Below are 13,779 nucleotides of genomic sequence, written 5' to 3' on the forward strand. Positions count from 1 at the left end.
AAATTATTAATTTATTTGACCAATTCTCTACTATAGATATTTCTTTTTCTGTAAGAAGTAATGCTGCATTGAAATTCATTTACATATATAGTTGTGTATTTGGGAGAGTATTCCTGTAGATTTATTCCTAGAGAAGAATTTCTATGTTGAGTAGTAAGTAGATTTTTTAATTTGATAGATGCTGCAAAATTTTCTCCACAAAGCTCTGTGCTATTAGCAGTCCAAACACATGTATGTGAGTGGTATTCCATTAAGGTGTGCACTTCTTAAATTAGTCATTGATAAGAAATAATACAATTTACTATTAACTGTATATTATATTACTTTCACAAAAGTAATATTAGTCCATAGTTTTAAAATATCATATAACTGCTAAAGGCATGTACCAAAACACAACAATGTCCTGCCCTTTTCATCTTATTGTTCTCTGCCTTAAATGTAACTACTTAGGTATATATATAATTTTTTACATATGTATATATATATTTTTTCACATATATAATTCAAGTAGTATGAATGAACAGTCTTGTTGGTTGGTGGTCTTTATTTTAGACCAAACAGGTGGCCAGCTGCCTTTTTCATCATGTAACCCCACAGGTCATTCTCTATAGACATTTTTTCCTGAGGCTGTCCATCTTGCCATCTCCTGCCTGTGTTTATAGGACTGGTTACTGTTAGTCTGAAATTCAGTAGGGGAGGAGAATGGTTTTACTTTTCAGTATGCAGAATATCACTTACTTGTTTTAAATCTGTCATTTCATCCTCATTTTCCTCTATTCCTGGCATCCTCAAGTCTGGACACTCTGGTCTAATTTCTCCAAAGCATCCCTTCTGCTGAAAGTGTTAAGGAGGGGGAGGGCCCTACTACTTAGAGTGTGAATGGCAACCTGGCAACCTGACTGTTGATTATACAGCCTTTCAAACAATCCCCTGCTTTCGGTCCTCACACACACACTCACATGCCTCACTCTCTGACTTCTGAGGTACTTGGCACTTCTAATCCCTGAGCATTTCCAGGGTTCTGAGGGGGTAAATCAACTTCTTCCCATCAGTATCCCCTCTATAGGTACTTCTCCATATTAAAATTGTAAATGTACTGATTATATTTAATATGTCACGGGGTGGGGAAGGGTGGGGAGAGATAGGAGTTAGTCTTCAAATAAGCCATAATCAGGGCTTCCCTGGTGGTGCAGTGGTTAAGAATCCACCTGCCAATGCAGGGGACACAGGTTCAAGCCCTGGTCAGGGAAGATCCCACATGCTGCGGAGCAACTAAACCCGTGCGCCACAACTACTGAGCCTGTGATCTAGAGCCCATGAGCCACAAACTACTGAGCCCTCGCACCGGAAGACCGAACCAGGAAGAAACAGAAAATATGAACAGGCCAATCACCAGTAATGAAATTGAATCAGTAATTTTAAAATTCCCAACAAGCAAAAGTCCAAGATCAGATGGCTTCACAGGTGAGTTCTATCAAACATTTAAAAAGTTAACATCTATCCTTCTTAAACTATTCCGAAAAAAATGCAGAGGAAGGAGCACTTCCAAACTCATTCTATGAGGCCACCATCACCCTGATACCAAAACCAGACAAAGATATCACACAAAAAAAGAAAATTACAGGCCAATATCACTGATGAACATAGATGCAAAAATCCTCAACAAGATATTAGCAAACCAAATCCAACAATAATTAAAAGGATCATAGGATCATACACTACGATCAAGTAGGATTTATCCCAGGGATATAAGAATTTTTCAATATCCACAAATCAATCAATGTGACACACTACATTAATAAATAGAAGAATAAAAGCCGTATGATCATCTCAATAGATGCAGAAAAAGCTTCTGATAAAGTTCAACATCAATTTATGATAAAAACTCTCCAGCAAGTGGGCATAGAGGGAACATACATCAACATAATGAAGACCATATATGACAAACCCAGTGAAGGCCATATATGACACACCCAGTGAACATCCTACTCAACAGTGAAAAGCTGAAAGCATTTCCTCTAAGATTAGGTAGAAGACAAGCATATCCCCTCTGGCCACTTTTATTCAACATGGTTTTGGAAGTACTAGCCATGGCAATCAGAGAACAATGTACAGATTCAAAGCAATCCCTATCAAACTACCACTGGCATTTTTCACAGAACTAGAACAAAAATTTTCACAATTTGTATGGAAACACAAAAGACCCCGAATAGCCAAAGCAATCTTGAGAAAGAAAAATGGAGCTGGAGGATTCAGGCTCCTTAACTTCAGACTATACTACAAAGCTACAGTAATCAAGACAGTATGGTACTGGCACAAAAAAAGAAATATAGATCAGTGGAACTGGACTGAAAGCCCACAGGTAAACAGACATATGGTCACCTTATCTTTGGTAAAGGAGGCAAGAATATACAGTGGAGAAAAGACAGCCTCTTCAATAAGTGGTGCTGGGAAAACTGGACAGCTACATGTTAAAGAATGAAATTAGAACATTGCCTAACACCATACACAACAATAAACTCAAAATGAATTAAAGACCTAAATGTAAGGCCAGACACCATCAAACTCTTAGAGGAAAACATAGGCAGAACACTCTATGACATAAATCACAGCAAGATCCTTTTTGACCCACCTCCTAGAAAAATGGAAATAAAAACAAAAATAAACAAATGAGACCTAATGAAACTTAAAAGCTTTTGCACAGCAAAGGAAACCATAAACAAGATGAAAAGACAACCTTTAGAATGGGAGAGAATATTTGCAAATGAAGCAACTGACAAAGGATTAATCTCCAAAATATACAAGCAACTCATGCAGCTCAATATCAAAAAAACAACCCAATCCAAAAATGGGCAGAAGACCTAAATAGACATTTCTCCAAAGAAGATATACAGGTTGCCAACAAACACATGAAAGGATGCTCAACATCATTAATCATTAGAGAAATGCAAATCAAAACTACAATGAGATATCATCTCACACCAGTCAGAAGGGCCATCATCAAAAAATCTACAAACAATAAATGGTGGAGAGGGTGTGGAGAAAAGAGAATCCTCTTGCACTGTTGTTGAGAATGTAAATTGATACAGCCACTATGGAGAACAGTATGGAGGTTCCTTAAAAAACTAAAAATAGAACTACCATATGACCCAGCAATTCCACTACTGGGCATATACCCTGAGAAAACCATAATTCAAAATGAGTCATGTACCAAAATGTTCATTGCAGCTCTATTTACAATAGCCAGGACATGGAAGCAGCCTAAGTGTCCATCAACAGATGAATGGATAAAGAAGATGTGGCCCATATATACAATGGAATATTACTCAGCAATAAAAAGGAATGAAACTGAGTTATTTGTAGTGAGGTGGATGGACCTAGACTCTGTCATACAGAGTGAAGTAAGTCAGAATGAGAAAAACACATACCGTATGCTAACACATATATATGGAATCTATTTTTTTAAATGGTCAGAAGAACCTAGGGGCAAGATGGGAATAAGGATGCAGACCTAGTAGAGAAAGGACTTGAGCATATGGGGAGGGGGAAGGGTAAGCTGGGACAAAGTGAGAGAGTGGCATGGACATATATACACTACCAAATGTAAAATAGATAGCTAGTGGGAAACAGCCGCATAGCAGAGGGAGATCAGCTCAGTGCTTTGTGACCACTTAGAGGGGTGGTATAGGGAGGTTGGGAGGGAGGGAGATGCAAGAAGGAAGAGACATAGGGACATATGTATATGTATAACTGATTCACTTTGTTATAAAGCAGAAACTAACAGACCATTGTAAAGCAATTATACTCTAATAAAGATGTTTAAAAAAAGAATACTTATACTAGAATAAAGTATTAATTGTTTATCTGAATTGCAAATTTAACTGTCCTGTGTTTTATCTCGCAACCCTAACCTAGGGAGGTTTGAACTACAAAACAGTTTAGCTTAGAAATGAGTTGGTGTCGGCCCAGATGGAACTAGTTGTGCAGAGTGCTGGCGCCTGACTGAGGGAAGGATTGCCATGTGCCAATCACTGTCTTGACAGAATGGTGTTACCTTCAGACATGGGAATTTTGGATTCAGTAAGGATAATTAGCCTCATTATTCAGACCTTTTTGATGTTTTACAACTTTCCATCAGTATATTATTCTGATTTTTTTTCCTTAATTTGTTATCAAAGTTGTTTTTGAACAATCCAGTGTATGTTAACCATGCTAGGGTGCTAAGACATTTATAAAATTAACCTAGCAAAGTCCCAACTAGATCTAATAAAAAAGCATTACAATAAAGGTAGGTTTGAATAGAACAAGCAATATGTTACATTCTGGGGTGTAAATAATTAATATATTGAGGAACACAATATCCTTCCTAATTTAGTCATAGATTTTTTTTTTTTTTTTTTTTTTTTTTTTTCCGTACGCGGGCCTCTCTCTGCTGTGGCCTCTCCCGTTGCGGAGCAGAGGCTCCGGACACGCAGGCTCAGCGGCCATGGCTCACGGGCCCAGCCACTCCGCGGCATGTGGGATCTTCCCGGACTGGGGCCTGAACCTGTGTCCCCTGCATCGGCAGGCGGACCCTCAACCAGTGCGCCACCAGGGAAGCCCTAGTCATAGATTTAATGCAGTACAATTAAAATATCGATGGAAACCTCTATAGAGAATAGGAAACTGTTTACAGAAAAATAAATAGTAAGAATTCCAGAAACTATTTTTAGTGGAAAAGCAGTATCTTCTTAAATATAAAACAAATACATATTAAAAAATTTTTATAAACAGAAATAAAGGTTAATGATACAGATAATGTAAAAATAGAACCAAACAATTCCAAGTTTTACATGAGTGGCTGGATTTGACTTTCTTCCTTTTTTTCTTTTTTATATCCCCATTCCCATTTCACACTTACACACCCAAATGGAAAGAAATCCTTGGTTAGACTTTGCACTAAAAATTGGTCACAAATAGTCACCATCTGCAAAGGAAAGCTTTGTCTCATAGATCAGGGGTCCCCAACCCCCGGGGCTGTGGACCAGTATCTGTCCACGGCCTGTTAGGAACCGGGCCCCACAGCAGGAGGTGAGCAGTGGGTGAGCAGGCAAAGCATCTGCCTGCAGCTCCCCATCCCTCCCCATAGCTGCATTACCGCCTGAACCATATGCCCCTGCAAAGCCCCGTCCATAGAAAAACTGTCTTCCACGAAACAGGTCCCTGCTGCCAAAACGGTTGGGGACCACTGTCATAGATGCTTCATTCCCCAGGACCTGAAGGAGTGAAACCGCCTCCCAAGATGCGAAGACCTTGAGGAGACACCGCTGCGCCGGAGAACACGCAGGACTTCAGGGATCCGGCTGCAGCCCTCAAGGACAGTGCCAGGAAGGAGAAAAATATCAGGACCCTGTGTGCAGGAGAAGGAGGCCCAAGGGAGAAAAAGGAAAGTCCTAGATGTCCATCTGAGGGAGACCCTGGACTGAAAGGTAACTCAATATGAAAAGCAAAGAAAAGTTTTTCCCTACAGACTTGTGCCTCACACACAAGGTAGCATACAACACCTACAGTTAACACGATAAAAGCACATCACAGAAGTGTGTATGAGGTGTACGACCTTGTGTGTAAGAAAAGAAGGTAGAGAATGTATGTTCATTTTTACTTGTATCTGCATTGAAACGATGCATAAGAAACTAATAAAAGTGATTACCTGTAGAGGACAGGGCAGATGAGGTGGATAGGGAAAGAGCAGGAGAAAGACTTCAACACACACTTCTTTAGAATTTCAAATATATATATAAAGACTAGTATAATAAACCTACAGGGACTCATTATGCAGCTTCAACAATTATTAATATTTTGTCAATCTTATTTCACTATTTCCTACATATTTTGAAATTTTTAATGGAATTTTGATTATTTTAATTTTTGTTCCATAGTGTATATACCATTTGAAATAAATTCATAACTTTAAAAAAGCTAGGAAAAAAGATGAGAGGAGACAAGTTTAGACAATTACTTTTTAGTTTACTGTAAAGGGAAAGTGAGAATTCAGGATTCTAAATTGCGATCAAGAGTGTTTTCTTGTCGTGTTTTTTTATTATTTTTTTTAAAATTTTATTTATTTATTTATTTTTGGCTGCTTTGGGTCTTCATTGCTGTGGACCAGCTTTCTCTAGTTGCAGTGAGCGGGGGCTACTCTTCACTGTGGCGTGCAGGCTTCTCATTCCATGGCTTCTCTTGTTGCAGAGCACGGGCTCTATGTACGCAGGCTTCAGTAGTTGTGGCACGTGGGCTCAGTAGTTGTGGTGCACGGGCTTAGTTACTCCACGGCATGTGGGATTTTCCTGGATCAGGGCTCGAACCCATGTCCCCTACACTGGCAGGCAGATTCTTAACTACTGTGCCAGCAAGGAAGTCCCCGTTGTGTTTTTTTAAAAAATAGGAGATATAAAAGGCATTTTGTATGCTGATAGGGAAAAATCCAGTAGAGAGGGAAATCGAATAATGCAGGAGAGAAAGGTGAGATTTGCTAAAACAGTATTCTAGAGAAGGTGAGAAGAGATGGCATCTGAAACATTGATGGGGGGGTGGATTTCCCTAACTAAGAAAACATTTACAAAAGACATACCTGATAAAAAATTGTTATCCAAACTTTAAAGAACTCTTAAAACTCAACAGCATAAAAACAAATAACCCAACTAAAAAAATGGACCAAAGACCTTAACAGACACCTCAGCAAAGAAGATATACAGATAGCATATAAGCATATGAAAAGATACTCCATATCTTATATCATCAGGGAAAGGCAAATTAAAATGAGAGACCACTACATATGCATATACATTCTACACGTTAGAATGGCCAAAATCCAGAACACTGACACAGCTAATGCCGAAGAGGCTGAGGAGCAATAGGAAATCTCGTTCATTGTTGGTGGGAATGCAAAGCACTATAGTACAATCACTTTGGAAGACAGTTGGCTGTTTCTTACAAAACTAAACATACTCTTACCATTAGATTCAGCAATTGTGCTCCTCAATATCTACCCAAAGGAGTAGAAAATGAAAAACCTGCATAAGGATGTTTATGGCAGCTTCATTCACAATTGGCAGAACTTGGAAGCAACCAAGATGTCCTTCAGTAAATGGATGGATAAATAAACTAAGGTACATAGAGACAGTGGAATATTATTTGGTGCTAAAAAGAAATGAGTTATCAAGTCAAGAAAAGTCATGGAGGAAACATAAATGAGTATTACTAAGTGAATAAAACCAATGTGAAAAGACTACACACTGTATGAGTCCAAGTTTTGGAATCCTGGAAAAGACAAAACTATGGAAACAGTAAAAAGATCAGTGGTTGCTAAGGGGAGGGAGGGATGAATAGGCAAGGCATAGAGAATTTTTAGGGGAGTAAAACTACTCTGTGTTATACTATAATGGGGGCTATACATCACTATATATTTGTCCAAACTCACTGAATGTACACCACCAAGAGTGAACCCTAATATTAACTATGAACTTTGCCTGATAATGATGCATCAGTGTACATTTGTCAGTTGTAACAAATGCATCACTCTCATGGGGAATGTTGATAATGCATGCCTCAGGGCAGGGAATATATGAGAATCTCTACCTTCTGTTCAATTTTGCTGTGAACCTGAAACTGCTCTGAAAAATAAAGCCTATTAAAATAAATAGAGAAAGAAGGAATTTGGTATAAATCCATGGGCTAAATCTAGCCTCTTTAGGTCCAGGGATGATCATAGTAACAAAAACAAAAATAATATTTTAACAATAATAATAATGAGAACATGTAACATTTATTCAGAACTTACTATATGCCAGATTCTAGTCAAAACATTCTTCAGGTAGTAACTCATTTTTAAGGATAGTAACTTAACAGCTTGTTACAAAGAGAAACATAAAGAGTAAACCAAGAAAATATTCACATTGTTAGTAAGTAAATAATGCAAATTAAAAGAACTTTATTTCTTTACACTTAATAATGTAGCAAAACTAAATATAACACTAAAACTCTGTTTTGAAGGTGATATGGGGAAATAGGCACTGATAAAAGTAAATGGGGCAGTCTTTCTGGCACTGTGTCGCAAGAGCAGGGCATATTTAAAAAATAAATAAAATAAAATATTTAAGTAAGTAATGCTTTAAAAATCATGACATTAAGGACTTCCCTGGCGGTCCAGTGGTTAAGACCCTGTGCTTCCACTGCAGGGGGCATGGGTTTGATCTCTGGTCCCCTGGTCAGGGAAATAAGATGCCACACGGTGTGGGAAAAAAAAAAAAAATCATGACATTAGATATTCAGTTGTATCCCACAAAAATCAAGATTCTGATGCTGCTAAGCTGTTTAGTATTTAAAAAAATATGTACAGGTTGAACATAATTCGTATCAACATTAATAAACTAAGAAAATAAGATATATTGGTTTCATATTTTAGTACAGATGCTGATGTAATAAAGAATATTCTGAATGCTGGCAAAGGTTAGAGAGAATATTACTGATGAAGTCAGTGAGGGGTAAGAAGTAGTGATGGAGGAAAAATAATTTGAGACAATCAAATCAGCTTTTGTTAATTCTTATTGATGGGACAAAGACCATGAGTAAAAGAAGTTAGCAATACATATTACATTTTTTTAGGAGTAACAAGGGAGCCCTTGACCAGGTTTAATTTAACTATTCTATTTAAATTTCCCCACTGGTGATGTATTGATATTTTCATTTATTTTATGTTGAAATGTAATTACTTTCAGGTGACATAACACTGTAAATCTCATTGGTTATTGTGACCTAGTTAATAAGATTCTTTCATGCCTGTAGGTATTGATAGACAATAGGTATTAATAGGAAAGAGTATAACGGCATTAAAACCAGAATGTACAGGTTCAGATAAAACTCTGCCCAGGTGGAGAAATTGTGCAAAAATGCAGAAAGGAGAGGAGGTGACAAGGATTGTGTCTGCTTCATAATTTTTTTCGGACATACTATGGACATGAGTCACATTGACAGTCTACAAAGTGGAGCCTAAATTACTAGCAACCAGAACATGTGGTCTGATCAGGGTCTCTGTATCATACTGGGGGAGAGTAGAGATACTGTTAATTTCCTCTTCAAAGTCTATAGTACATATTAACATTTTGAGGGTAACTACTGAAAGAATTAAAATAGGAGATATAACTTCCTAAAAAGTTGAAGGGAGAAAGAGGAACAAAGAAAGTACAATAAATTGTAAGCCAGTCACATTAAGAAACATAGCTCCACAAATCCTAAATAAAATGTTAGTAAACTGAATCCAGCAATGAGGGGAGACAGAAGCAGATCTTGAGGCAAACAATGAATAAAATAATGGTCCACTCATCTATTTAATATTTACTGAGTGACTTGTGCACTGCAGGTGTAACAAGGAACAAAACAAGCAAACACCTCTACTGTCATGAAGCTGACATTCTAATGGAGGAGAAACCCAATAAATAAGCACATATGCAGTATATCAGATGGAGAAAAATGTGGAGAAATATAAAGCTGCTGTGGGGAGGGGGTAAAGTAATACAGGAGCATGATTGCAGCTGTCCATAGTGTTATCCGAAACATCTCACTCAGAAGGTGACATTTGGGCATGGACCTAAGAGTTGATGGATATATGTAGACATGTGTATAATATATAGGTAGTCCTATATGTGTAATCTATGTGTAGACATGTATATATGTTGCCATCTATTAGTATACATGTAGACAAATATATATATTTGTACTCATTTGTGAGAAAGAATTACCCAGGCAAAGGCAGTTGAATCAGCAAATGCAAAGGCCCTGAGGTAGCAGTGTACCTGGTGTGCTCAAGGAAGAGCAAGAAGGCCAGTGATGTGATTCAGAGTGAACAAGAACAGGGGAGAGCAGCAGGAGATGTGGGCCATTAAAAGGATTATAGTGTTCACTCTGAGGAAATGCGAAGTCTTACATTTTTAAAGGATCATTACAACTGCAATTTGAGAATCACCTATAGAGAGGCAAGTGTGGAGGCAAAGGGACCAGGAGTGGATCAATGATTCAATCTCGGCAACAGATAATGATGTCTTTATTTTGGATGGCAGAGATAGTAAGAAGTGGTCAGATTCAGGGTATATTTTGAAGAAGGGGCCAGTTGAGTCTACTAATAGATTTAATAGACTGGATATGGGTTATGAAAGAGAGTGGTTAGGGATGACTATACAAGTTACTCTAGATGAAGTAGAATTTGTCTTAGAAATGCAAGGAAAACTTATAAATGATCTACTAAATTAGTAGATCAAAAGAGAAAAACAAAATGATTCTCTTACAAATGCAGGAAAAAATGTTCTTTTCTGCAAATTGAATCCAATTAGTGTTCTGTGGTGAACAGCAATCTGAACAGTCTATGATTTGGTTGATAGGAAATAAGCAAATGGTGAGGAAACATCTCAAGGGTATTTAAAAATATATTTTAGTCCAATTATTACATTTTAAAATGGTAAGTTTGGTACATTAAAAAAAATCCTCATTAGGAAAACTCAGAACAGGAAACTTGTTTACCTTTATAAAACATAGCTATAAAAAACGTACAGAAAAAAAGAAAGTTCCTCAAACACCACATTTCATGGTGAAATATTGGAAATAATATTTTCTAAAGTCAGTAAGAAGACTGATGTCCACCATTGCTGCTCCTTTTCAAAAATTATCTGATGTGCCTCAGTTTCCTCGTATGTTAAATGGAATGATAGTAAGACCTACATCAGGGGTTAGTAATGGGAGTGTTTATCATGTGAAGCATGTGCACACTGGTCAAGTGGTGTGCCAAGGAAATATATCTACCATGATTTTTTATTATACTTTAAAAACTTTTTAAAATTGAAGTATAGTTAATTTACAATGTGTTAGTTTCAGGTGTATGGCAAAGTGACTTTGTTTTATATATATATTTTTTCAGATTCCTTTCCATTATAGATTATTACAAGGTATTGAGTAGAGTTCCCTGTGCTATACAGTAGGTCCTTGTTGTTTACCTATTTTATACATAGTAGTGTGTATCTGTTAGTCCCAAACTCCTAATTTATCTCCCCACCCCCTGCTGTCCCCTTTGGTAACCAGAAGTTTGTTTTCTATGTCTGTGAGTCTATTTCTGTTTTGTAAATAAGTTCATTTATATCATTGTTTTAGATTCCACATATAAGTGATATCATATGATATTTGTCTTTGTCAGACTTACTTCACTTCATATGATAATCTCCAGGTCCATCCAGGTTGCTGAAAATGGCATTCATTCATTCTTTTTTATGGCTGAGTAATATTCCATTGTGTATATATACCACATCTTCTTTAATTATAAATATATTAAAATAGTTATTATTTTTTTAAAATGTTCAGGGAATTCCCTGGCAGTGGTGAGGACTCCATGCTTTCACTGCCGTGGGCCTGGGTTCAATCCCTGTTCAGGGAACTAAGATCCCATAAGCCATGCAGCATGGCCAAAAAAAAAAGTTCATTTTTCATTTCAGGGAATTCTAAAAGTATGTCAACGATAATTGACATTTTAAATTTTTTCCACTGTGCTTGTTCTCTTTCTTCTGAACCCAGGGCCCCCTTCCCAGTGAGGAGTCTTGTCTACGTGGGTCGGGTGGGGCTGACATGCTCCCTCCCGCCAGAGAGGGTAGAGCAGGGTGCAAGAAGGCCCAATCTTCCCATAGATCCGTACAGAGTGCTTGAGAGACAAAGGGTTTCTTTTTCTTCTGGGTTTGTGCGTAAACTAAGAATTACATAGACTTGGGGCTACTAGCGGCTGTTGTGCTAACAGGTGGAGAGAGGTTTTCAAGAAGGAAGCCGAGAAAAGGCAGAAGATGGAGGCAGAAAGAGCCCTGGAACTCTGAGATCCAGTCACACCTGGCATCAGATTCACCTTCTAGGACTCCCCAGGTATATGAAGCAATATACAGTTGATCCTCATTATTCTTAGATTCTGTATTTGCAAATTTGCCTACTGGCTAAAATTTATGTGTAACCCCAATATCAATACCTGTGGACTTTTGTGGTCATTCCATCATTTGTGGACATGCACGTGTGCAGAATGGTGAAGATTTTGAGTTGCCTGATGTGCACGTTCCCAGCTGAGGTCAAACAAGGCCACCGTCTGCCTTCTTATTTCAGCTCTCAGACTGTAAACGTGTCCTTTTCGCATTTATCTAATTTTTGCACTTATTATTGGTAATCTTGCTGCTTAAAATGTCCCACGAGGGGAGTGCTGAAGTGTTCTCTAATGTCCCTGAGTGCAGGAAGGCGTGAGGTGCCTTACAGAGAAAACACGTGTGTCACATCAGCTTAGTTCAGGTGTGAGTTATAGTACTATTGGCTGTGAGTTCTATGTTAATGAGCCAACGATGTATTAAATAAGGTGTCTTTAAACAGAAACACCCATAAAACAATGTATGTATTGGTTGGTTACTGACGATGTTGTGACCAGGTTCCCTGGAACCTAAGCCTGTATCCCCTAGCGACAGTAGTTCAGTATTCACTAATTTGGTATTTGTGGCAACTTTACAGAACATACCTACTAGGAATAATGAGAATCAACTGTCTTCTCTTTTTGTTTAAGTTAGAGTGGGAAGAAGCATCATGTGAGCTAGTATGGGGCTGAGGGAAGGCTTTACTAAAGGGGTGACTTTTCACTGGAAAGCACACCGATGAGTATTTCACTAGGAAAGGAAGTGGAAGAAGAGCATTCCAGGCTAAAGGAGTAGCTTGAGCAAAGACCTTAGAGGGAAAAGGAACAAAGCATGTTGAAGATCTGAAAGAAGGCCAGTGAGGATGGATTACAAAGAGCAAGGGGAAAAATAGTGCAAGAGTCTGAGGGAGGTAGAAAATAGATACAGTGGATATTCTAGATGATTACCCATAACCCAGTTGCCAAGCCTCCTTTCTCATTAATCTCCAGTTTTGTTTGGGTACTGGTCCTTATCAGATATAGCCTTTCTGACTCAGGGAAAGCTAACTCCGTCCTTTGCTCACCAAGTGAGGACTGGTTAACGTAAGCTACTCATGGTAATCCTGCCCCTGGCCAGCAAATGGTTTACAAATGGGAATGTGCCCTGATGTTGGCTAATTAAATATGAGTTACTTAAAGCTTTTAGGAAAGTATTTCCTTTTATTTAAGTGGTAGTGATGGAAAGTCAATCTCACTCTTCCATATTGAATATTGCCCATTTCCTGCTGGCAGCCATTTTGTGACCTTGAGGGATATCAGCCTGAGAACAAAACCTACCCATGAAGGAGAATGGAGCTGACAGAACTGCAAGAAAATAGGTCAAGAGCCTTGATCACATTGTACCTGAAGTCTGTACTGTCTAGACTTCTGGTTATGTGAGCCAGCATCATTGTTTAGTCTTGGATTTGTTTTTCTGTTATTTAGAGTAGCAAGCCTCTTAACTGACCAATAGATGTCCAGGTATAATCCCCTAAACAACTGGACAGATGATTGAGAGCTGGTGAGCAAATCATAACCAGACAATCTAGTTTGGTCTTACATGATGAATTTATTTCCCTTTTGTTACTTCTTAGCTTTAGTGAAGTCTTGTGTAAGCCATGTGTTAGTTGGAGTTTCCTTCCCATGAGACTATGCGGAGAATATCTTGATCCCACTATTCCAAGTTCTGTGGAAATACAAAGCATTCCTCTAGATTTCTTTGAATTCTAGATGCACTCATGTTCATATGCCCACTGCTGGCAATGGTTCTCTATATGGGTCATCTCATTCTCTAGTATATGTTGAGC

The 13,779-nt window shown here is 38.1% G+C and overlaps 1 protein-coding gene across 2 annotated transcripts in view; it reads left to right on the forward strand.

Annotated features, from left to right (window-relative positions):
- Positions 1-13,779, forward strand: part of NEDD4 (NEDD4 E3 ubiquitin protein ligase) — a 207,453-nt gene that overhangs the window by 25,528 nt on the left and 168,146 nt on the right. For both annotated transcript variants that reach the window (XM_067029809.1, XM_067029802.1), the window contains exon 5: positions 5,253-5,468. The gene's annotated coding sequence lies outside the window, so the exon portion shown is untranslated. The remainder of the gene's footprint in view (positions 1-5,252; positions 5,469-13,779) is intronic.

Source organism: Kogia breviceps, chromosome 3 (assembly GCF_026419965.1).
Source record: "Kogia breviceps isolate mKogBre1 chromosome 3, mKogBre1 haplotype 1, whole genome shotgun sequence".
Classification (NCBI taxonomy): domain Eukaryota; kingdom Metazoa; phylum Chordata; class Mammalia; order Artiodactyla; family Physeteridae; genus Kogia; species Kogia breviceps.